Source organism: Acomys russatus, chromosome X (genome assembly GCF_903995435.1).
Source record: "Acomys russatus chromosome X, mAcoRus1.1, whole genome shotgun sequence".
Lineage (NCBI taxonomy): Eukaryota > Metazoa > Chordata > Mammalia > Rodentia > Muridae > Acomys > Acomys russatus.
In genome coordinates this window covers 67,578,299-67,606,038 of record NC_067169.1, presented here as the reverse complement: position 1 = coordinate 67,606,038, position 27,740 = coordinate 67,578,299, and the positions used below count along the sequence as shown (strand labels likewise).

Below are 27,740 nucleotides of genomic sequence, written 5' to 3'. Positions count from 1 at the left end.
CAAAGTTTACCTCTTTATTATATTAATCGTGGTGATGACTTTAACATGACAAAAAGTGGTTATGACCAGAGTAGAAAGAATTCACAACTGTTTTTTGACAAGTTCTTTTTTGTGTGTCTGGGGGGGGGGGGGAGAGTGGAAAGAAGGCACATATTACACACTTACTTCAGTGTATTGCAAACTCATGTGCAGTGCTAACTTATCACTGGGTCAGAAAGAACACAGAGATGAGTTTGGCTTTTATCCTTACTCCATTAATTCTCCATAATGATAGAGTTATCCCCAGAGTGTAGGCAGTATTTTTCTTTGTTCCAGTGATAATAAGGTTTTAATGATTGGAGAGCCATAAACACACGCGTGCGTGAGTGTGTACACAAACACACACACACACAGAAACACACACATATGCACCCCCACACACACAATTTTAGAAATTAGTTCTGTTTAGTTTAGTAGATGTTTGTTGGACATCTAGAAGGCACCAATTTTAAAATAGAATGGATTTGATCAAATGACTCTACAAGATAGTTTACTAAAACTCTTTTGGGATTTTTTTTTTTTTGACTACTTATACAAAAAAGTCTTTTGATGCTACTTCATGCCAGAAAACTCTGAAAATTTTGATTTGCATTCTGGTTCATTAGTTACAAAATTTCAATATAAAAGTAAAAAAACTATGAAAACTGAAAACATATTAACATCCTAAGGTGAAGTAAGGATCTTAAGACATGTGGACTTTCTAAAACGAATTATATATCTCAGCATGAGTTATCGACTTTAAAATATTTCAGAAAAGAAAGTTACTGTATATTCCTATCTACCTATCTATAATCTCTATATCTAGAGGTATATATTAGTGGGTAGTTTTGTTTGTAGGACTGATGGTGAAATCTAGACCCTAAAGCATTGTAAGCAATCTTTAGAATTTTAAACAAGCTTTTTTGGAGGGAAAGTGTGATAGGGTTTGGTGACTTTCTTTAAATGTGCAAAATTCCCTCCAAAACAGGGAGTGGAAACCTTTGAACCATCTTTTCTCCATGAAAGAAAGCCAAAATAAAGAATCAGTATTCTTAAGTTGGAAAAAAATCTCAGGTTAAGAAGAAAAATGATTCTTATCAAGAAATTCTTATAATAGCAGGCTAAATTTAAGTTCTCTTTAACTGTTTGGCATTTGTATACTTGATTACATGAAATTTGCCCTCAGTAATTAGTAAAACAGTGACTCTATTGAGTCCCTGTTCTTGTTTTCATTGGTTCTTGCTTAACCATGGCACAGAAGTCGTGTATAAAGGAAAGTCAAAGTAACAAACAAGCTATGCTATTACTATATAGCAAGCAAAAGTGGAAAGATTTGTAGTGTTGTAAAATGCTTACCTTGCACAAACTCTATAGCACCTCTGTTGAGACCTACTTACATGCCTTTAATCCCAGCACTTGAGAGGCAAAGGCAGGACGATCCCTGTGAGTTCTAGGCCAGCGTCAAATACAAAGCCAGTCCAGGACAGCCAAGGCTACACAGAGAAACTCTATTGAAAAACCAACCCCCCTCAAAAAAAAAAAAAAAAAAAAGAAAATGAACCAAACAAACAAAAACAATAGATGATAAATACATATTCTACTTGGGTTAACGATAAACAATGTCCTATTAGAGTTAAGGCTGCAAATTCCTTCTATGTCCCTTACTCCCAGAGAGCTGGAAAGCCCCCAAGAGCTCTCCTTCCCTAAGTTCCATCCAGTCAGCTTAAAATGCTTTGTCTAGCTCATAGATATTGTGCTCAAAACAAAATAAATTGTCTTCTGTTTAACTGGTCAAAATGATGTAATACTACCCTCCCCCTTGCTTACCTCTTGGATACTGGGTTACATTTTTTTCTTATAAAAACCCTGCCTTAGAAGCAGACCAATGTCTAGGTCTGATTCTGGAGTTCCAACTTTGGCCCTGACTGGCCACTTCTTGTTACCAATGTCACAATGTTAATTTACAGGCTGTGGCCCTGACTGCTCAGTACTTGCTCAGTGTCCAAATAAACTTCCATCAATCTAAGTCTGGTGTTTGAATGGTCAGTATGTTTCTAATCCTGAATCCTAATAGTAAATATCTCATTCATTATGCTTTTGCATTTACAAAAACTTTTAATAGTCTTTCAGAGTCAGAGAGTACAAATCATCAATGAGTGAATTATTACAATGCATGAATCCTTAGGTTTGATCCACAGAACCACTCAAAACAAAAATACATATAGTAATAATAGAATATCTATTATAGATGTGATAATGGATTGGTATTATTTTTCTTATAAAATATACATTTATTAAAGATGCTATGAAAGACAACAATATATAACACAATATCATTACTAATAAAAAATTTAAATTTGTTTGTATAGCTATCTAAAATGTTCATGATATAATTCATTGATCTAGGTTTTTTCTAAGATTAGAAGCAGAATTTGATTGTTAACATATCTAGTTTATAAATTATTACTTTTTCCACATTTAACAATTCTATGGAGTGTATTGACATGTAGGGAATTTTGGGCAGTAAAGATTAGATTTCACAAACTCCTGAACAACTTCGAAATAAATGAACTTTATTTGAGTACATTTATCTGGGAAGAAATTAAATGGAGGAATGGAAAGCATTTTGAGCCATAACTTATTCAATCATGTTAACATTTAGATTGAAATGTCTCTGTCATTCAAATATCAAATACATTAGCAAACTGTCAAATGCAAAACATTGTTTCTGTAATGTTTGTTATATAAAAAACAAATTTATATCACATATAATTATCATTCTTTTGTTAAAGCCCATTAAACATCCTCACCCAGATTCCTAAAGAAGTTGCTTAAGGCATGGCTATATGTTCCTTTCTAAATATGAGATATAGTCTACAGAAGGGAAGTATTTTGACTGACTGGCATTCAAACTGCATTCCACTAAACACATTATTGTTTACAGTTCATAGGAATATGTCAGTATGAATGGAGGAAGACAGGAATTTGGATTTATTTTTGTCCCTTATATTAACAGACATTTAATATTGTACTTTTAAGTAAATAACTCAACACTATATGTGGTTGAGGATTTATTATTAAAAACAAATTTTGCGTTCTGTTTAATAAAGACCTATAATGAGAGAATAAAATATCATAAAATAAGTTTATCACCTAAAGCTTGACATAGGTTTTTGAAAAAAGAAGAAAACAATTTGGGTATATGTATCAAATTTTTACATAGTAGCCTATAATAAGAAGATCAGTTATTTAATATAAATAAAAAATTAAAACTTGAATAAGTGAAAACATGAAATATGACTTTTTTATATATACCATCAAGGCCATAGCAAATATTTAAAAATTGTATATTATTCTTATTTAAAATACTGCACAAACTAGGTATAGGAGAAGCTTAATGCAACATAAAAAGACTGCTTTTGAAAGCCTATCATTTATGATTTTGAACATTGAAAATCTGATGTTTATCAAGGACAATACAATAGTAAACATTCAACCCCTAATCTGATCTACCCAATGGACAGGACATTCTCCACAGTTATGTGGACAGTGGGGACTGACTCTGACATGAACTTTGGTACCCCATATTTGACCATCTCCCCTTGGTGGGGAGGCCTGGTGACACTCGAAGTAAGAATAAGCAGGCTACCAAGATGAGACTTGATAGCCTATGACTACATAGTGAGGGAGGAGGTCCCCCCTTGGTCATAGACCTAGGGGAGCAGAATAGTGTCAAAGGGGGAGGGAGGGAGGAATGGGAGTATGCAAGAGATAGGATAACAATTGAGTTGTAATCTGAATAAATTAATAAAAATTTCAAAGAATCTGATATTTTTCCCCTTAAATAGGGATAAGGTAAGAATGTCTCTTGATGCCATTGATTCTCACATATGTTAATCATAACAAAAAGAATGAAATATTTGCAGTAAAATATTTCGAAGGAAAAAGAAAACCTATAATGTAGAAATTCAGATTATTAAACTGAAAGAGAAATAAAATAATACACACAGATATAAAGGATAAACTATGTTCATTTATTGGAAAATTTAACATTATGAAAATAACTGTAATATCCAGAGATGTTTGTAGATTTAGCTAACTCCTATAAAATTACAATGATAATTTTATTGAAATAAAATCAAAGTAGCTTAAAACAAACATTAAGCCAGAAAAAAGAAAAACAAACAAACAAACAAACAACTGAAATAACCAACAATCTCAATGAAGAACAAATTCTGGAGGGCTCATACTTCATGATTTCTAAATGTATATTCCAAAATTTTAGCAATTAACACTGTTGGAATTATTATAAACCCAGATACATATTTTTGTATACACAATGTAGTGTATAGAAATAAACTCACATGTATACATGAAACAGTTCCTGATTCACAGCATACTAAGTGTGGAAAATGGGAAATATTTATTTGGCAATGACTCTAATAAGATTCTTCACAGCCCAATATATAATAAACAGAATCAAAAGTCAATCAATGAAATTGGAGAAATATTTACAAAGACTATAACAGATGAAAAGGTAATATTGAACTGACATTGTAAAAGGAATTCCCATATCTAACCATTAAGACAAAATAAAATATATAAAAAATACTCACGAATCTCCAAAATACAAATAGAAAAGATTGAAGTCCATTAAAGAATCATAAATGGCACATAATTATATGAAATGACATTCATCAACACTAAGCTACAGAAGTATAAAAGTGAAAGCAACAATGAGCTGTCACTGCATACTTTTGGGTATTATTATGATGAAAAAATTTAAAAGTTCACAAGGATTGGACAAAGATGTTGCAAAACTATTGATGGGAATGTACAGTGTTAAAGCTGAAATACAAAACACTATGGAAGAACCTTAAAACCTTATGTGATCTAGTAACCTCACATATTAATATACATCTCAAATAATTTCAATGTCTTAAAAATATATTGTCATTTATGTTTTCATTATGGTATTGTATAATACAATAAGTAAAATGTGTAAACAAGCCTACATGTCTGTTGTTGAAAGACTATATATGGATCAGCTAATATTTATATACAATGGATGATTATTTATTTGTAAGACCACAGAATTTTTAAAAATGTGGCAACATGTTCAGAATTTGAGAACTTTATTTCAAGCAAAATAAATCAATTACTGTAGGATAAATATTGCATCACACTGCTCCTATAAAGTATTTAGAAGACTCTCATTAGTTGAAGCAGAAAACATAGTGATGGTGTCAATGATTGTCTAAGGAGGGAACATGTAAATGTGGGGGAAATTGGCTATGCAGAATAAATATGTTTTAGAAATCTGCAGTGAAACATTGCAGCTATCATTCAAATTTACTGTATTTTAATCTTTATCAATAATTAAATGTTACCTATACGCTAAGTGTTCTTATCTCAAAATAAACATGTAGTCAACTAAGAAAAAGTCTTTGTATTAAATATATATTAAATAAAATCAGTAAAGACTGGAAGATGTCTCAGTTAGAAATGTACCTGCTGGACAAGCAATGGCACATGATTTCACATTCCTGTTACTTACGTGATAGCTCCCGCACCAGGAGAAGTAGTGCTGTGATAGCAGAAGACCTCAAATTCACTGGTCAGGCAGTGTGGCTAAATCAATAACCTCCAGATTTAATGAGAGACACTGTTTCCGAAAAATAAGTTGGGGAGGGATGAAAGAACACATCTAATGAAGACATTTGGCTGTAATGGGCACTCACATATGTGTATACAAATACTGAGTGCACATGTGGACCCACATACACATTACACATTCACAAATCTCTCTCTCTCTCTCTCTCTCTCTCACACACACACACACACACACACACAAACACACACACACACACTACCTCCTCAACCACTAAACCAACCAACATTTTTTCTGTAATGACAAAACTTGGAAGTGTATCATGAGTTGAAGGATAGTTTGATCCTCCTGTCAAGACACTGTGTCAACCCACAAATAAATGTAGTGTGCACATCACATCAAGGAAATGGTTCTTTGCAACAGAGACCACCACAGGAAACCACAACCTAACAAAATGCAGAGTTGGGGAGACAAATTTGAATATATTCATCTATAAAACATTACTGCACGTAAGACCCTAGGAACTTTGCAGAAGACAGGATGGACAGATAGTAAAAGAAAGTTCATCATAGTGTTTACTGTCACAGTGTGTATCTTAGTAGTATCAGAAGGTTCACTCAAATTCTAACCAACATAACCAATAAGAATTTCCATCTTGTATTACCAAACTGTTTCTGATCCTGTTATTATGGTGCGTTTTTTCTTTTTCAGGCTTGTTTATCAGGGTTGTCGATCTAAGGCATCCCAGTTTCTGTGTAGGCCTGTACATGCTTGCTTGCTGTGTGTGTTCCTGTGTGTGGGTAAGCATGTACCTGCCTGTGTGCTGTCATGTGCCTGGTATCTCCCTTCATCCACTTGTTTAATGGCAAAGTGTGTCTTACCTGCCCACGGTTCCTCAACATCTCCTCATGAGATCTTCACTCTCTCCATGTATCAGAGCACATGTGGAAGAATTTAGCTTATCTTGGACTCCAGAGGGATAGACAATAATGAAGCAGGCATGCTTGTAGACAGCAAGAGCTGGAAACTGAGAACTCATGTCTTTAACCACGTGCTTCTAAGCAGAGAGAGAACAAGAAATGGGGTAAAGCCATATATCCTCAAACTTCCCCAATCCAGTAGTGTACTTCCTCCAGCAAGGCTCTACCTCCTAAAGTGCCATAACCTTAAAAACAGCTCTATCTGTTGGAAGCCAAGTGTTCACACATCTAAGCCTATGGGGGGGGGGCATTTCTCGTTCAAATGACTACCTCCTTTATAATGTCTTTTTTCTGAAATGTCTAACTTTTACCTTGTTTCAAACCTTGCTCCTGGTTGTTCTTCAAAACATTTTAAGAATGCCTGCTTTAAGATCTATGTCTGATCATTTTAATACTTTCACACTGTTGCTGTTTTCATGTGGTTCTTATCTTTTCTCACTCCAATTATGCTATTCCCAGTCCTGATATGGCAGATGATTGACAAATAAAAACCTGACAATTCAATTATTGTGGTAATGATCTTCCTTAATTCTTCTGTTTTTGTCTGACTTCATGTGACACTCCTTCTTATGAGAGTTGGTATTGGTACACTGTGGCTAACAAATAGAGAAGGAAATCCAGTATTCTCACACAGCCTTATTATTGTTGGACTAGGACATGTGTTCAAAAGTCCCACTACGTTTCTACTGATAAAGCCCTTGATTAGCAAGGCAAAGATAGTGATCCACAGTGGTGTTGTGATGGGTAAGAAAGCTCATATTCCTAGCTCAATGGAGGCACACTGAGAGTGGACACCATGAGTGTGGAAAACACTTATTATCCCTGAGAAGAGTATAGCTCTTGGTTGATGCTCATCCTTCTGTTATGGAGCCACAACCAAGAGTGTTTGGCCACTGTCTCATGTTTCAGTGAAGCACAAATAAAGACTCCCAATTTACTATTTGCTAGAAGGAATACAATGCTCAGCAAGGTGGATTTCATCTCCAACACACTCCAGCTCAACTGCATCCAAAACCAATACATGTGCTGGATAGAAATGATGGAGCTACTTGAGATAAACAAGATGACTGGGGGTCTTCCCCTCTCTAAGATTCTTCTAGAGCCTCTTGCTCTTCCAAGCCATACAAAATGAGATGTCTTTTCCCCATTTTCAAGCCCACTCAGACAGCATGCAAGAGGCTGAATCACAGAAAGATTTGACAAAATGAGTCAGAGATAGGGTACTCTTAACTCTCACAAAAACATATAGAAAAAAAAAGCTACTTAGAAGTAGCAGAGAGAAAGTACAGAGAGTATAGTATGAGAGTTTATGGAGACAGTGTATTAGACTTCAAGAGTAAAATACAATTTTGTACAGTTTGGTGCAGTTCAGTTGAGGGTAGTTGAATTCATGCAGTTTGTTTTGTGGAGTTCAGAGGAAGTTTTTCCAAGCAGAGCAATTAGTGAGAAGCAGAGTGAAACCAGTGTGAATCAGTCTGCTTGAAGTTGAATTTTGAGCCAGAACAGTTGAACTAGACAGATGGAATTCATAATGAAAAAAAGGGTGAGCTTATTTATCAGTAAGTCTCAGAGGCTGCAAACAATCTAAGCCTAGGTTAGTTGATAGAGGCTCGAAGCTAAATCTTTCAAGGTCTGGGTTTGAAGATTAGATTATATGAATGATAGAAGTTTCCAGGCCTAGGCCAAGGGATAGTTAAATAGAAATGTTCTAGTCTTAGACTAAGCCAAGTATTCATAAAGCTTGCATAGGGTTGTCATCTTATCCCATCATCTGAGGAAGTAACAACATTTATAAGTCTCAAAATATGTCTTAGTGTTCTCAGAACATGGAAGGCAACTTTCTTATAGGGTAATTAATATAAAACATAACATCTATTTAAATGATTATGAAGAAGTTAGTATTCATTCACTTGACCTAGTAGAAGTAATGAAATCATGAATTCATAGAATGCAACATTATATTTGGATTTATTTTTAATTATTCTAATCCACAATACAAAACTTATTATCTAAACAAATTAAGTGTGCATCCCATGAAAGTACACATCGTTGTTTAGTCATTATCATAATCTCTGAAACTCTTTCTTCTTTCCAAACTAAACATAATGGGTAGGCTTCAAGCCAAGCAGTTCAGTACTCCGTTCTGCCTTCCCTACTAAGATATTTCTGAGAGAAAATTCTCTCTCTCTCTCTCTCTCTCTCTCTCTCTCTCTCTCTCTCTCTCTCTCTCTCTCTCTCTCTCCCTCTCTCTTTCCCTCTCTCTCTCTCCCTTTCATAATTGAACTTTTCTTGGGCTTTCTTATATTAGTCCCTATGTGTATAATGTATAAAGTTGAAAAGATATAGTCCTGAATATTTTGTTCCTTTAGATGTTAACAAATATTTCAATAACTATTTAAAATGCTTTGTCTCAGAAGACCTAGAAGAGAGCATTTTAGTTCCATTCTCTCACGTAAGGTTGTGAACCCTTTTCAGTGAGAGAACCAAGTTTCCTGAACAACTAATTACTATTTAAAGAAAAATTTTCTTTCCTTCTCCAAGGGTCATGTGTTTCACATTTTCAGTGCCATTTGAGGGAGTCACTGCAAGTGTTGAGAGGGAATTGAACCACCCAAAGAGACAAGAATAGACTTCTACAAAATAGATCGTCTTTAGGGAGTCTAAAGCCAGGTGGTTTATTATAGACATATTTAAACACATTAGAAGTTGGAAAAGGATCTCCAGACAACATACCTCAATTCCAGGTGTTCAATGAAGCTTAATTTATGATTACATAGAAAAAGCTTTTATTTATATATTTTAAGTAATTTATTGAGATTACATGCCCTCACTTGTATCTTCCTCTTCTCCTCTCTCTCCTTCTTTCACTCTATTCCCCTCCCCTAGACCTGTGACAGAAGGGGGCCTCCTCTCCCACCATATGATCACAGTATAAGGTCTCATTCAGATAGACTGTTTCCCATCCTCTTAGTGTCACCAGGCCTCCCGACCAAGGGCACCAGTGTTCGTGTCCTAGGCAGTCCCCGCTCTCCTGAAAACTATGGAGACTGTGCTCTTCATTGACAAGATCTGAATAGGGGTCTAGGTTTAATGTATGCATTATCCTTGCAGCCCTCCTGGGTCCCGATGTTCCAGTTTTGATCATCTTCTTGTAGGGTTCTTGTACCCTCTGGTTCCTTCTATCTCTCCATTTTTCCATACCACTCTCACCTGGAGTCCCAATAGGGAGTCGCAGCATCTGTCCCTATCCCTCACCGAATGAAGATTCTTTGAGGACATTCATGTTAGGCTAATATCCAATTATAAGTGAGTATATACTAAGTGTGTTTTTCTGGGTCTGGGCTAACTGACTCAGGATGATCATTTCTACCTCCATCCATTTGCCTTCAAATCTCAAGACTTCCTTTTTTTAATAGCTGAATAGTAGTGCATATTGTAAATGTACCACTGTTTCTGGCAGCACCGACCATGCACTGAACCTAGAAAAGCTTTTCTTTAATTAAACATTTTTTTAAATTTTTTACATATACATCTAAATTATTTCACATAGGTACAATAGACTATCCATAGTAAGAAGAACCATAACACAATCATGAATTACATAAATGTTACATTTTTAGTGTTTTGGCTGTTTTTATTTGATAGCTTTGAAGAAAACATCTTTCCTATCTTGGTGCATCTCAAATTCTGAAGGTAATCAGTCTCCATTACATCTTGTCATTATCAAATTAAAACATCTATCTAGACCTAAAAACATCTTAACCCTTAACAACTAAGCTTCGTTGTAAAACTAAGCTAACTGGTCTTCAACTCCATCAGAGACTTGAGAAGGGACAAACTTCATTACCTGAGTACACAGGAAGTTCAGGTTAGTAGCTTTCCAAATGAGAAGATGAAAGAGACAGTTTGGTACCTGAATAGTCACCACAACTCTCCATAACATTGGAGCATCTTCTTCTGCCTTCTAGCCCAATATGTATGACAGACATATTCATGAGGCAGGAACTATTGAGGACTTGCTCACCCTGTCTAGGCAGAGCTTGGCCGTTGACTCTGCATCCATGCTTTTAAGGCACATTGCAGCAATTCGTGCAACTGCGGCTAGGCAGCACAAATCTGTGACTCATTTTGCATTGCACAGTTCTGTCTCCCACCTCACAAGTGCATGATGTCTAAGAGCAAGGTTAGTAGGGATGGAATGGTGAAGTCAGCCCAAGCACTTCTCGGCGAGGCTGTAGACCAAGCCTACCCCTGCAAATGTGGACTAAAAATCCACAGGTAAGTATAAATCATCAGACAAAATAATTTCAAGCAAAAAGAAAGCGGGGAGAAAAGGCATACAGGCTGAAGTGGTTAACCTTGGTAGGGACAGGCTTGGCCTATGCCTGTGCTCTGTTTTCACCACTCCATTCATACTAACCTTCCTCTTGGGCATCCTGGCCAGGGTGAGAGACAGACTTGTGTGATGGTGACCAGCAACTACAGATCTTCCTGCTGAAAATAGAGAGGCAGAAAACCAGAGTCCAACCTCTCAAGTATTAGAGAAAAAAGTCAAGTCCAACTAACCATCCATTGCATCTGACGGTGATCACTGCCTCTCTTCTGTACAATCCAAAGGAATATTTTTTTATCAAGTATTATGTAAATGTGAGTTTTTTAGTAGCCCTATAAACATCTTTAAGAAGTTGGGGAATCTTACCTCATCCCATTTTTTTTTTTTTAAGTGTAAATGTTGTTTTTTTCTTAAAGAGGTTAAATCATTTGCTGATTTTCTATTTTTTGGTACAACCAGAAAACATCAGGATACCGAATCAGGAGAGAGGCTGTGATTTGTCTGGGGATTCTTTTATGTAATATATCTATCTATGTATCTATCTATCTATCTATCTATCTATCTATCTATCTCTCTATCTATCTATTACAGATATATATATTTGTATAATATATGTATAAGATAATGATATATGCAAGGTACCAAATATTATATTATATGAAGATTATTAAATGAGAATGGAGAGAGAAGGAAAGGGGGAAGGGGTACCCAAGAGACAGAGACAGGGAGAGTAAAAAGAGAGAGAGAAAAGAGGGGAGAGAGAAGAAAAGGAAGAGAAAGAGAGGGGGAGCCTCATGGACAGTTTATCATTTTATATGGTCCTGGGCAGGGCCATGCCCTAGAGGCAGGTAAGCAATGATATCACAAGGAGAAGGACTGAGGCAGAATCATAACAAGGTCACCATAACATTCCATAGAGGGTACTAGTTCTTTACAATAAAAAACAATTAAATGGCAATTTGGAGACTCAGTCGTGCATTCATGTCTGGAATATTTTCAGTTAAATCTGGTCTCTTCTTTCTACTAGAACCTTTTCCTAAGAAAGCCACTCTTTGGTTCTTGCCTTCTCATAACTGTAACATCTTGGTCATGGCAACCCATTTTTCTAGAAGTTGTGATAATGTGCTTTGAAAGGTAGAAATTTTGAGTATGTACTGTTTGTTGCATAAACCTATAAGTCAGTGGAATTGAGGATTATGAGCATTTGGTTTTTATGTGAGGTTTTAAGGACAATTTGTGAAATTTGAGGCTGGAACATGACTGGAATAAGTTCAAAGAGAGACAACACATGGCTTTTCATTTGGGTATGTGGACACAACATGTGAACTTCAGAGTCTGGGTACTTGTGTTAAGAATTGAAATGTATGTGTATTCTGCCCCTCAGCCAATAAAATATCAGTTGTGAAAAAATTAAAAAAATAGTTGTTAGAAATTGTATGTGATGAGGAGGGTGGGTTTTTATAGCTAAATGGTCCAGAATCTAATGTGGTCTCTGATGAATAACAGAGGTCAGTAAACCATAAAAGATATGTGACATCTCCCTTAAGGAGAAAAGAGAAAGAGTCTAGACAAATCGTACAATCATTCTCAGGATTTCGAGTGAGGTCTGTCCTTATAGATATCAAAAAGCACACCAGTTCATTAGTCATCTCCACTCTCAACTTTCTGGATGTGATGCATGTATTTGATTTTATCTCCCCCATTTATCAGACAACCCTGTGTGATTAATATTCTTGGTTCTCTTATTGCTTTTTGGTGTGTAGACAACCCTTGTGCACGCTAAAATAAACCCCTAATCATATTAAATAGAAGGCGCACGAGAGAGAAAAAATTAAAATTAGAGATGAGAAAAGGACAACACAGCAGACACCTAGCAAATACAGGAACAATTTAAAATACACTTTAAAATGTAAATCTGTGCTTCACCAAAACATAAAACCCAGAGAAAGTGGTTAACATTTTTGAAATATGTAAGCAACCAAAGTTAAATGAAAAACAGAAAAGCAAATTAAGTAGACCCATAATCCATAATGAAATAGAAGCAGTAATTAAAGGACCTCCCCAACCCCCACATAGAAAGCTTAGAATTCTATCACAACTTGGAGGAAAAATTAACACCAATTCTCATTAAATTATGTGACAAAAGAGAAACAGAAGGAACATTGCCTACTTATTTTTACAATACCACAATTACCATGATATCCAAGACACAAAAAAATGCAACAAAGAAAATTATAAATAACTTCCCTTATAAACATAGATACAAAAATTCTCACTAAAAATCATGAAAACCAAATATGAGAACATTAAATAATATTGTCCATCATGATTAACCGGTATTCAACCTGTGATTCTAGGATGGTTTAACAGATCTAAATTGATTAATGAAATTTACCATATATTTAGGCTGAAAAACCAAAACCTCATGGTCATCTCATTAGAAGCAGAGAAATCCTGTAACAATATGCAATACCCCTTCATAAAAAGTGGTATAGTGAGTGGGGATACAAAGGACATACCTTTACATAATAGAAGTGATTCACAGCAAGCCCACAGCCAACATCAAATTATATGGAGAGAAACTCAGCAACATTTTCACTAAAATCAGGACCAAAAAAATGGCTGTCCATTCTATTCAGTATCTCCTTACCTACTCAATATATCACTTGAAGTCTTAGCTGCAAAATTGGAGGAAGTCCAGATGGTACAAATAGGAAAAGAAGAAACATGGTATAGGGTTTTGAAGACAATAAGATTTTATATAAACTTGCCCCAAAACTCCACCATAAAACTTTTCTAGTTAAAAGCACTTTCAGCAAAATAGGAAAATACAAAAATAACACACAAAAATCACCAACCTTTCCATATACAAATGTAAGGAGAAAAAAAACAGGGAAATAATACCTTTCACAATAGCCTCAATATGAAATATCTTGGCAATGCTTGCCAAGCGAACAACTTGTATATCAACTTGTATATAAAATATTTACAATATTGTAGAAAGAATTTGAAGAAGATATCAGATTAAATAAAAACCTATGATCACAAGTCATGGTTTAATATAGTAAAAATGTCCATCCTATTGAAAGCAATCTACAGATTCAATGTAATCTCTGTAAATTGTCCAACACAGTTCATCATAGAACTGGAAATGGTAGTTTTCAGATTCATAGTGTAACACATACACACACACAAACACACACACACACACACACACACACTAAAAATAGCTAAAACAATACTGAATAATGAAAGAACTGCTGGATGTATCATTATTCTTGATACATAGTTACATTGCAGAGCCATGGTAATAAAATTACATGGTACTGACATAAAAGTAGACACATTGATCAAAAGAATCAAACTGATATAATCAAATTGTAGACACAGAAATAAGTCCATCCATATTTGCACACCTGAGTTCTTAAATGGGATACATAAATGTAAATTGGAAAAGAGACAGAATCTTTAACAAATGGTATTGGTTAAATTGGATAGCTGAATGTAGAAGAATGCAAAAAGATCCATATTTATCACCCTGCACAAAACTGAAGTACAAATAAATAAAAAACCTCAACATAAGGCCAGATTACTTAATCTAATAGAAGAGAAAATGGGAGATAATCTTGAATGCATTGGCTAAGGAAATGGCTTTCTGAATACAACACTTATAGCATAGGCACTAAGATCAAATATTAGTAAATGGGACCTCATGAAATTAAAATGTTTCTGTATGGCAAAGGACAACTTTATCTAGACAAAGTGTCAGGATACAGAATGGGAAAATACCTTCACCAACTCTACATCTGATATAAGGCTAATATCTAATATATATAAAGACCTAAAACAATAACATCAACCTCCCCCAAATAATTTATTTAAGAAAATGGGGTAGAGAAATAAGGAGAGATTCACAAAAGTGGGTAGGGAACCCTTACAGAATTGTTCAAAATCTTTAGTCATCAGGAAAATGCAAAGCAAAACTACTTTTGGATTTCAACTTATACCACTCAATATTGTCCATATCAATAAAACAAATGACAAGTCTTGCTGGTGAAGACATGGAATAATGGAAACACACATCCACTGCTGATGGCAAAGCCAACTTGTACAGTCACTATGGAAATCTGTGTGAGGGTTCTTCAGAAATCTGTGAACATATTTATTTTAAACCAAAAGCACTCTATAACCTACAGACACACTTACTAAAACATGTTCATTGATCCTATAGTCATAATAGCCAGAAACTAGAAACAGCCTAGATATCTATCAATAATGAATGCTTCAGAAAAATGTGGTACATTTATACAATGAGACACAACTCACATATAAAAACAAACAACAACCACAAGAGCAAAAACAAACTCAAGACTCACAAGTCAAATGGATAGAACTAGAAAGAAAAACTTTACTGAGTGAGGAAACTCAGACACAGAAAAACAAGACAAAATATATTATTCTGCTAAAGTAAAGTATAAATAAAAGTACTTTTAATGACATTATGATACATCGTCATATCAGTATCTCAATCAGCCTTTATTAGAGAAACTTCTTCCTGCAGTACTGAGGGACACTTAGGCTGTTTCCATGATCTGGCTATTATGAATAAGGCTGCTATGAACATGGTTGAGCAAATTTTCCTGTTGTGTGCTGGAGCATCTTCTGGGTATATTCCAAGGAGTGGGATAGCTGGGTCTTGAGGTAGCCCTATTCCCATTTTTCTGAGATAGCACCAGAGAGATTTCCAAAGTGGCTTTACTAGTTTGCATTCCCACCAGCAATGAAGGAGTGTTCTTCTCTCCCCACATCCTCACCAGCATGTGGTGTCACTTGAATTTTTGATCTTAGCCATTCTGATGGGTGTAAGATGGAATCTCAGAGTTGTTTTGATTTCCATTTCCTTGATGACTAAGGAGGTTGAAAGCAACAGCCTATAGACTGGGAAAAGATCTTCACCAACCCTACATCTGACAAAGGTCTAATATCCAAAATATGTAAAGAACTCAAGAATCTAAACACCACCAAACCAAATAACCCAATTGAGAAATGGGGCTTGGAACTAAACAGAGAATTCTCAACAGAGGAATATCAAATGGCTGACAAATACTTATTTTCATTGTGATGTGGTTATAAGTTATTATTGGTCTTATACAGAGAGAAAACTAGACTGGACTCAGGAACATCTCTCTCTTCCTTTATCTTTCTTCCATAGGTAAGGATATAGCAGATGAAAAAGAAAGAAAGGAGGATATAGAAATATAGGGAGAATAGAACAAAAGGTAGATGATTGAACCTACTCCTTAACTCAAGACCTTAATTGTTACTCCCAATGAAGCTTATTTATAAGCCATTGGTATAGAATTTTGTATATCGATGCAAAGCATTGGTATGTCAAATAGTAGTCAGATTTTAGCACAAGGATACATATCCTAAATCTAGCAGATAGATATGATTCTATAGATATATGAGTTAAAATAGTTAAATAATGTTTTCAAAAGCCTCAGAGACCCACAGAATATGACACTTAAAGATGTTTTTATTATTTTAAAGTTTCTTTGGCAACAAGACAAGTCAAAGCCTCACAACACCCAGCTGATCTCAAAGAAGATGATGAGCATCAAAGAACCTCCTTATGGAGTTGGCTTCAAATGTGGCAAACCGGCCACTGGGAAAAATGCCCCTGTTTCTGGAACAAACAGAATTCTGCCTAAAAATGGGCAGATTAGATGCAGGCAGAATCAATGGCTAAACTCTGACAAGACAGGGTAAGCAAGCCCTTAATAGTTCCTGCCTTGCTAATAAGTCTGGCAAAGTTATTGTGCTATAAGTCTGAAGATGAGGCTCCAATGTTATATAGAGTGTTGGGTGATTGTTCAGGTAGTAAACTTTCTCAGTCTTTTTTTCTTTCATTTTATAAACTCGCAACCTATACTACTGTTTCACTCATGCATTTAAGTGTTATTCCTTGTCAAGTCTCTGAGGGGGTTTGAAGACCAGATAGTTTAGTTTCAGAATCAACTTTAGTTGGTTAGAGGATAAGATCATTTTAGATCAAGAGAAAGGATTTAATTCAATAGAGGTGAGATATGACAAATACTAGATTTCATTCAGAAATTTAGACCCAATAAGATAGGAAAGATGTTTATTTCATGTTTCACAAGTACAAATAACCAAATCACTATGAATGTAACATTTATATAGCCCATGATTATCACATGGTTCTCCCTGCTGCATGTATTTTGTTTTAAGCATAAGTAATAAAAATACCTCAGCACAATGAAAATAAGCCAAACTCAAAATTAGTAGATAGAAAGGCATAATAAAAATACTTTTCCAATAATTAAGGTCAATAATTGATAAGCTATATTTCATAAGACTTATAAACTTATGTAAAGATAAAGGAATGATTAACTGAGTTAAGAAGAAGACAAGAGAACTGAAAAGATTTTTTGACAGTTATGAATGTAACAGAAGATTACTGCCCAACAAATAGAAGGAACTCAATAATCAAAACACAAATAACCCATTCAAAAGTGATCATGAGATCTAACAAAATAGATAAAATGTTCATCATCCATGATAATTAGAAAAATAAAAATCAAAGCAATTTTGATATTTCATCCCAGAATGAATAGCAATATTGAAACAAACAAACTTTAGTATCAACTCTCTTAGAGATTGCTAACAAGAAATACTGTATTACATTTATGAAGAACATCTTTTGTAAGCTACGTACACCTGGGAAATGTTAGTTTCTGTTACTGTTTGAGTTAATACTTTGTTTATTCTATATCTGCCTTTTTTTCCACACACAGAATTTCTCTAGTGTACATAAATCAAAGTACACATGATTGTTTTTGCAGTTCTGGTAAATAATGAGTTAGAATCTAAAACAGAATACAAGCTGCAACTGAAATTCAGAGAGGAAAATATGAAATCAGAAAATCATGAGTAATATGCAATGTCCAATTTAATATTAATCATGGTTTTAAAGAAAATTGAAAATTGAGAAAAGCCTACACTTAACTGACTACAGCTGAAGCTTTTGCAGATATTCTGAATACATCTCACTCATAGTTTTTAGCATCCCAGTGAACTCACAGTTATTCAGCATTGTGAAAACCCAGAGTTTCCAAGACAAATCTATAACAAAAGTTATGTGAATTATCTCAAAGAGACATAATTTAAGACTATTTTATTTTTCATCAATAATAATAGACCCCTGTAAATACAGGAAGACTTTCCCAATTTTGAAAAAAAATTTTTTCAAGAAAATGAAAGCTCATTGTCAGTAACTGATAATTAAATCATACTGCAAAGTATAGCCTTTATTCATAAACAAACTGTTCCCAAACTATGGGTCTCAAATTTGAGGAGCAATGAACACACAAGAAAATTAATATATGGGTATAATTGAAATTCAGTAATTGTATTCATACTAAAAAATTGTTAGATTCCAGACAGATACTTCAAATAAGAGAGAAAATAAAATAGTTAATTCTTCAAAAAACTTTGTACAATCTCATAGGACAGAAGAGATAATTAATACTTGTTATATTCTGCCATTTAAATGTCAGGTAATGACCTAAACATTGTAGGTGAAGAAAATAAATAGAATAATATAAACATAGAATGAGTCCAAAGTGAGGATAATAAGAAGACAAAATGTGGATAGGGAAATTGAATGCAGAACACAAAATACAGTGGTAAATAGACAAAATATATTGAAGATATAAAAACAATCAAGATGAATACAAAATATTAACAAAATGAAAATTACATTTGAAAACAAGGACTAGATTGGTATTACTTTGTAGGGAGCCAGATTAGAGATGAAAGTAAGAGTAAGTGTCTGTTACTCATTGTAAATTCTTTTTTCTTTTTTTAACATTTTATTAATTTTTGCATATTACATCTCAGTTGTTATCCCATCCCTTGTATCCTCCCATTCCTCCCTCCCCTCCCATTTTTCCTTACTCCCCTCCCCTATGTCTGTCATTGTAAATTCTTAACATCATTCAAAGTTTGTTGATTCTAAAATGTTTACCTTAGTTTTAACCTTTTTAAAAATCATACTAATATAGCTTATGCAGATTATTAAGATTTTTGTTTTCATCTTAAAATTTGATCTCAGAGCCTCTCTAAAATTCCTGATTTGCTGAAACCAAATTTCTAGACATCAAAGACTTGTATTAAGTCTATATCACTCTGATTGGAAGCATAAAGAACAGAATAAGAAGAAAAAAATTCTCCTTTGTCTACATCCAAATATTACATCAGTGTGTCTGCTTGGCTGAATCTAAATTCAGTTCAGAGGATTTTTAAGGAAGTCTCACAAATGCATGATTTTACTTTCTAGGATCTGCTCAGGAGTAAGACACCCCAGAGAGAAGGCAGAATATATACTGACTTCTAATATACTATATCAGATACAAATAATTTAGTATTTTATGCTTTCTTTCATATCTGCCCTGTATTTCTTCTCTGTATTGAACCCTATTATAGTTTGTTAAAATATGTGTTAAAGCATATTTAACTTTAATTTTAAGTATCTTGATTACATTAATTTTCTTATTATTTTCTATTGAGTTATTTTTATCGGTAATGTTCTTTCAAATTTTTATTAAAATTAAATTTACTTTAGAAATACATATATGCACACACACACACATATATATATACACCTACAGATGTATCTACACATTTATGTATGCGCGCATATTATGTGGCATTTCTGATTACCTAAAGTAATCAGAGTTAATAAAATGAGCTCATTATTCTTGTGATTACATGAGTAATTGATTAGCTCTTTTGCTTGGAGAGACTGGGAAAGATGAAATATGTATGTCATGATAGAGACCATGGTAGGAAAATTAAAAAACGGATTGAGTGAATGAGAGGGAGGGAAGGAGGGAGAGAGAGAGAGAGAGAGAGAGAGAGAGAGAGAGAGAGAGAGAGAGAGAGAGAGAGAAGAGGGAGGGAGGGAGAGGAGAATGAATTATGCTTACCATCCTTTATAAGAGTATCCTCTGAATAATATAAAACTACTCGCTGGGCCCATCCTAAAGACTATATTCCATATGTCAATACCAAGCTGAGTACCTTTTTAGAATATGTGAATCTTTGAGACCCAATAAAGATCTAGAACTACAGAATCATGTACCTGACCCCCACAGAATTTCTCTTTTATACATGACTCAAAACAAATATGGCCCATATTTACATGCTCCCCAAATTTTATTCATTTCAATATTCAATCTATTCTGGGTCCCAAGGTGAGCACACTCATAATTTGTAAAAATAATAACAAGTTACTTGATTCTAAGATACAATGACACTGCATAAACATTTCTATTCCACAATGCAGAATTAGGAAAAGAGACCCAAATGAACAGTTCAAATCAAGATTAAAGCCATCAGTCAAAATGTTATATCCTAACTGTTCACGTTTAGTATCTTGGGTACAATATAGCAGAATGTTGGCTTCTAAGGACTCATGAAGTTCTCACATTGTATATTTGCTGGTTCCAGTCCACATAGCCACTTTAAAATGGTACGATGCCTCCAGTTGTTGTTTAAAACTCTACTTTGAAAATATTTTACAATTTTGACATCTCTAATTTTTATAGGTCCCAATTTAAACTTTGAACTTATTTTTACAGATTTACATTTAATGATCTTCCAGAAATGTCTTGGTGCTTTCCTACTGTGATAAATATCAGTGACCAAATGCAGCATAGGGAAAAGAAAGTGCTTATTTGCTATATATTTTATAATCACAGTCCATCACCAAAGTACATTAAGGCAAGAAATCAAGGAAGAAACTTGGAGGCAGAAAATAAAGTAGAGACAGTAGAGGCCTGTTGTTTTACTGACTTACTCCTACAGTTTGTTCACTCTGTGTTAATAGCAAACCAATATATTCTGCTCAGAAGTAACAATGCTCACTGTGATATGGGCCCTCCTACAATAATTATTCATCAAGATTATGCTTCCACAGACTTCCTATAAGCGAATCTGAAATATATATTATCTCAGTTGAGGTTATATAATCCCAGTTGACCCTAGCTTATGTCATGTTAGAAAACAACAATAGCAATAAGAAAAAAAAAAAAAACCCTCTAATAAGCGCAAAAACTTCATTCCCATCACACACTTCCTGTATTATGCAATTTTTCCTTTGAAATCTAAATATAAGCCTATAGGACCACATAACATGCAACTCTACAAAACTTATGTAGGCGTATAAAAAGTTTTTTTTTTTCCCGTCGGGCGTGGTGGCGCACGCCAATGTGAGCTCAAGGCCAGCCTGGTCTACAAAGCGAGTCCAGGACAGCCAAGGCTACACAGAGAAACTCTGTCATGAAAAACCAAAAAAAAAAAAAGTTTTTTTCCCTTGCTGTAGTGACCTCCTTACAGCTTGAAATATATCCAAGAGGAATGATATTTTAAGTGCTCTTAATATGGGAAGGATTTTCCACATCATTCCCCAAAAGACTATGTCTTGAAAAGTCTTTAAAACAAATTTTGCCTTTACCATCTTGAGATAATTTTAGGTAGGTCATGCCAATTTTTGAGTTATCTTTGAGTCATATTTGCTGTTTTGTATAAACCACTTAGCTTTTCATTAAGGTCCCCAGATTAACATCCTTCTTGATAACACTTGTAATACTATTGACAAACATTAATCCAGCAACATTTCTGCTTTGATCATACCCAAAGACCTTCTATTTCTATGGGCTATGGCTGAAATGCGACATGCCCCTAGTACACACCTTTAATCCCAAACAAAGAAGGTAAAGTTAGTTAATAAAAGGAAGCATGCACATTTGAAAATGGGAGGGAGAGAAAGATTTGACAGATGAAAGTATGCTCAACTCTCAGGAGCACAAAGAGGAAAGAAAAGTTATTTCAGAGAGCAGCAAGCACAGATCTGTGCACCCAAACACACACACACACACACACACACACACACACACACACACACACACACACACGGAGAGAGAGAGAGAGAGAGAGAGAGAGAGAGAGAGAGAGAGAGAGAGAGAGAGAGAAACAGACAGACAGACAGACAGACACAGACATAGAGAGATACAGAGAGACAGAGACAGGGACAGATACAGACAAAGAAAGTAGGGGAGGCAGTTTTACCAGGAGAATTTTAGAAACAGGTTGAAGAGAGGACAAGCTAGACACAAATGAAGGCAGAATGACACAGAGAAGGAGAAGGATTCAGAAGATTAGAACAGATGTTAGAATTATTTTGAGGTCAAGCACAGCAATCAATTCAGAATGTGAGAGAAGCCAGTTTAAATCCTTCAGTTTGCAGAAGAGTTTTGAGCCAGAACAGCTCAATTGAACCAGCTAGTGAGAGATTAGAAAGAACTAGAAAACATGAGTTTATTCAGCAGTAAGTCTCAGAGTTTGAAAACAATGCAGGCCTGGAATAAATTGTATGGAGGCTAGAAGCTTCCAGGACTAAGCCTACATTAGCAGACAGAGGCAGTAAGCCCCAGAGATGATGATTACATCAGGTGGATAAAAGATACTTTTACAAGAAAAAAAAACATAATTGGAGAAGAAAGCTTAACAATTTTACAGAGAACAGAACATATCTGATATAAACATCAGAGAAAAAGGAGACAGCTGACAGAAAGCCAGAGAGGAGAAATTTACTTTGTATTGTTTGCAGAGGAAGCATCAGTCCTCAAGTTTGGCTGGATGTCCAGAGAGATTCTGGTGACTCTGAAGCCACAGGAGCTTCAAGGCCAGATCAAGGAACAATACAGGAGCATCTGAGACAGCAAAAACAATAGACAATACTAGTTATATAGACAGAATTTTCTTCCATTAAAAAAGAAGTGGAAATCATCATTTTGGATCCCTTAATCCATGGATAGGAGTTGAGGGGATAGAAATGTTACTTGAAAAAGCCATAGTCCTGGTGGCACTCAGAGGAAGGATAGCAGGCTACCAAGAAGAGACTTGATACCCTATGAGCATATAAAGGGGGAGCAAGTCCCCCTCAGTCACAGTCATAGGGGAGAGGAGTAAGGGGAAAATGGGAGGGAGGAATGGGAGGATATAAGGGATGGGATAACCATTGAGATGTAATAAGAATAAATTAATAAAATAAAATTTAAAAAAAAAAAAAAAAAAAAAAAGAAAAAGCTATTGCAGTATTCATTATAATTGTGACCACCAGAGTGAATTACTTCCTACTTTCAACATCCATCTTTATATACTTCCTCTCAAAAAAAGGTTGGAAAATGTAGCTATACAAGAAAAAATAGGTATGATAATATAAAGGCTTGAGAGACTAAAGACAGAGGAAGTAAGCAAACAGGAAATTCTTAATTGTCTAAGGACCAAATAGCCCATTTACAATGGGTAGAAACCTGGCTTCTTGGGGTGGAGCCTGCCTATTTGCTGGCATGAAGCCAAGAATGGAATGTGTGTGCCTAAAGGTCTAGTTTATATGTGGATTAAAAAAAGATCTAATTGCAGTTTAATAAAAAGAAAAGGGAAATAAGAATTCTCAGAAATAGACTGAAAACACTTTATTTATTTTATATTCTTTCCAATGCCAATGAAACAAGAACAACAGCTTTTGAAAGACAGTGGATAGTAGAAAAACTGCTGACTTGGATCAACCTGTATACACTTAAAATGTTTCAACATCACCAGAGTTTCTGTGAGAGTCAGATCTCACTCTCCAGTCAACGGTGGAGAATATCATGTTCGTCGGTTAGGTCTTGGTAGGGGTTCGAAGCTTACTGCCTATATTCTCCTTGGCTGGTGCCTTAGTTTGAGGAGGACCCCAGGACCCAGATCTGCCTGTCATAAAGTTCTTCTTGTAGGTTTCCAGGATCCTGTGGGTCCTACTATTTCCTTATTCTTCTATGTTACTCTCGCCTAAAGTCTCAGTGGGATGTCCTCTCCTCTGACCCACACTCTGGTGCCCCTTTTCTGACCACGTCCCCTGGATGGGGAGGCCTGGCGGCACTCAGAGGAAGGATAGCAAGTTACCAAGAAGAGACTCGATATTCTAAGAGCATATATAGGGAGAAGAGGTCTCTCTCAATCACAGACATGGGGGAGGGGAGAAGGGGGGAAGTGGGAGGGAGGGAAGAATGGGAGGAAACAGGGGAAGGGCTAACAATTGAGATGTAATATGAATAAAATAATAAAATGGGGAAAAATGTTTTAACTTCACAATGGAACTCAGGGAATGTGTTAAATTGGGAAAGAGGTGTTGCTGATATTTCCACAGGTGATGAAAACTATGGGTTCCATCAAAAGATATTATCAAGCCGAGCGTGTTGGCTCATGCCTTTAATCCCAGCACTCAGGAGGCAGAGGCAGGCAGATTGCTGTGAGTTCGAGGCCAGCCTAGTCTACAAAGGGAGTCCAGGACAGCCAAGACTACACAGAGAAACCCTGTCTCAAAAAGCAAAAAAAAAAAAGATATTATCAAGTTCTACATGAAAGGATTGACTCAAGAAAGGGACAGAGAAAATTGATCTCCCCTGTAAATAGAGAACTCATCAAACCAGATGAAGGACAGATTAGACTGTCAGATTAGAAATGCTGAAATGTACTGTTACTGAAGACAGAGGATCTGGACTGCAGTTATGAAGGACTATCACGTCAACTGATCTCCATAAAGACATTCAGTCAATTATATTTTGGAAATTGTGTTTTTGTAATATAACAGTTAAACTGTGTACAATTTTTTGCTTAAACTGAAAGGGGGAAGATGTTGAGAAATCTTAATCCAGAGACAGAGCTGCTCTAATCACATCCAATGATCTTTTAGGTCTGTGTGATCCAGCTGGAATGCAACACACCATTAATACACATTTTTAATCCAAAACAATAAATGTAAAGTTAGTTTACCAATAATTACATCAGGTGAATAAAAGATACCTTTATATAATAGTTTTCTTTTATTTGCAATTGTTTTGGTTCTTGTTTTCAGAGATGACAGTCCATAGCAACTTGGTTACATTGTTTCTTGGCCTTTGGTACCACAGAAAATCATGGAGAAAGGATATCAGAAAAGGCAAAATAGAGGCTTTTTACTTAATAGAAGCCCAGAAGAAAAACAAAAATTAGAAGGAGTGATAGGTGGTTTCCTTCACAAGCACATTACCAGTGACTCATTTCCTCAAGTCAGGTTCAACTTCACAAATTCCTGTGATTTCTTAGAAGTCTAACTTTTACATTTAATTTATTTTTATTTTTTATCAAGTCTTTATGTTTGGTATGGAAAATAGAATATGTGCCTGTGAGTGTATATGACTTCAAAGGATGAAGCATTGTGTACCCCTGGAGTTGAGGTTACAAGTTAGGTAATTCACATGGGTACTGGGAACCATACTAAATTCTTCTTAAGATGGACCCATCTCTGTAGCCCCTTGCTCAAATTTTTAATCAATCAGGGCTTAATGCATTAATGAAAGTAAATATCTTATAAAATATTTTTTTCCAAATTTTTCCTCTAAGCACTATTTTTATCTATGATGTAGCACTCAGTACATGGGAATTTGAAAGGTGGGTCAACATTTCATATAAAAATCCTAATATTATGTTCCTGACTTGTAAAGGATCAACATATGTCTCACCATGCAACATTAATTTAATTAGCCCTCAATATGCTATATGATTTTTAAAAGTTCAAACTTGCTCAAAATATTGAATCCAGTGACATCTCTGAAACTTATGGAAACTCTCAGCTCTGACATAACTCTCTCCCCCCACCCTCTCCATATATATATATGTGTGTGTGTGTGTGTGTGTGTGTGTGTGTGTGTGTGTGTGTGTGTGTGTGTGTATTTCAAATACTTTCTTGGTTATGGGCAGGATTTTGTGTCCACGTCTCCTCCTTCTCAGTGCTGGTATTTTTCTATTTTGAACCTGTGTAGGTCTTACTTATACTGTCACAGTCTCTGTGACTTAATATGTATATCAGACATATTTTGCCTGGAAGACACTGTTTTCCTGGAGTCATTCACCATCTTTGGTTCTTTTAATAGTTCCACTATCTCTTTCACATGTATATTTAATCATTGGGGGGAGTAGTTCTGGTAATAAGAAAATCAGTTTTATCCAATGGAGTGTCATTGGGTTTCTTCAACCACACTCCAGAGCAAACTCCATGTTCCCGCATAGTTGGCCAACACAAAATTGACTCAATCATTGTTGTGTACCTTTTGTTTTATGTGCATAATATTTGCCTTGTTTGTTTCATTTCCTTTTGTTTGTTTGTTCATTAACTTTGATTTTTCTTCTTTCTCTTGAGATACTGAACAAGAATGAACATGAAGTTATGGAGGTATGGATCTAGGAAGGGTAAGGGAAGGGGAAAATACAAATAAAAAGAAATTTGAATTTCTTACATTCTTTCAATATATAATAGCAGAGAGTAAATATTCTCACTATTAAAAAGATGAATGAATGAAAAGAAAGGAATGACTGGATAGAATCAAAGGTAAAATCCATCAGAAAAAGATAACTAAACACTCTAAGTCCACTTTTAGTACCCAGAAAGCATGGTGCTATGATATAAATTCTAGCGCAGAAAGAAAACCCCACACCTACCCCTATATCCTACATGACAAGTCACTCCAGCTGGTTTTACTTATGTTTTGCTTACCTTGGTAGATGTTGCTTTTTCTTGGCAAGTCTAATGTGCCAGGGGTACCATTAAATTTTTAGATACACTGTCTCCACTTCCTTGGGACCAATCAAGTGAATTTAACTTTCTTACATAATGAGTAGCTTTTTATGCTTTTGCATAAAATATGCATGAAAGTCTTCATAATCTCAAATTTCTTATGTCTTGCCTTTATACATCACTAAATGTATAACATCTAGTTATGCTACTAGCAAGAAAAGATGCCATGAAACATGAAACTTTGAATCTGTCTTTAATGAGCAAATGAAATGAAACATGTTTTTTATGACAGGAAAACACAGAACACTCCAGATCTGTCTCCTCCAAAAAGAGTATTGAAAAGGAATTACTTTTTATAACATTGTACTTAAAATGCATTGGTTCTAGACAACTCCAAAAATATCATCACAGGATCTTTCCTATTGTTCTGGTGCAAAGTAAGCGGCCTGTCTGTAGTGTTGCTAATCTTGTCTGGAACCATGCATTCATTAGATTCACTTTCATACAGTTTTTTTTCCTGGCCTACAGAAAGTTACTCCAACATCCATTCTATGTTTATGACACAGGATTATCACCATAAACCTGAGTAAATGATGACAGCAATATTCATATCATAACCTGAATAATAAGCTGCCTTAGCATTCTTTCCACAAAAGTAATTGTTCATTGAGACTTAACTTGCATCACTCACTAAGTTTTAAAGTTGTGTCAAAATACACATTCTGCCACAGTGTTTTGATAATGGATTCTATTTCAGTTCCCATAAAATCCTTAGTTTTATTTTATCTCCCAGTCTGCATTCTAATCAGTGTTCTAATCTTTAGAGTAGCTACACATATAGACTATAAATCTCTTCTTGTACAATTCTAGGATTGTTCACTCATGAATTGCACAACCTTCCAATACATATGACTTACATATTCACAGCAATGATAGAAACTTAGAATAATTATTTTAGTATTATTCATATTTTTCCTGTGATAAATTATCTGATGAAAACATTATATGGTTTAAAATTTTATTTTGGTTCATAGTTCATAAGACATCAGTCCACTACCTAATTGCATATACTGTTTCTGTGCAGGCAGAGTATCACAGTTGAAAGGATGTTGGCCACAA

At 35.1% G+C, this 27,740-nt stretch overlaps 1 pseudogene; it reads left to right on the top strand.

Moving 5' to 3' along the window:
* The first annotated feature begins 10,777 nt into the window (after positions 1 to 10,777).
* LOC127185327 (pescadillo homolog) overlaps positions 10,778 to 27,740 on the top strand; it is a 44,038-nt pseudogene continuing 27,075 nt past the window's right edge.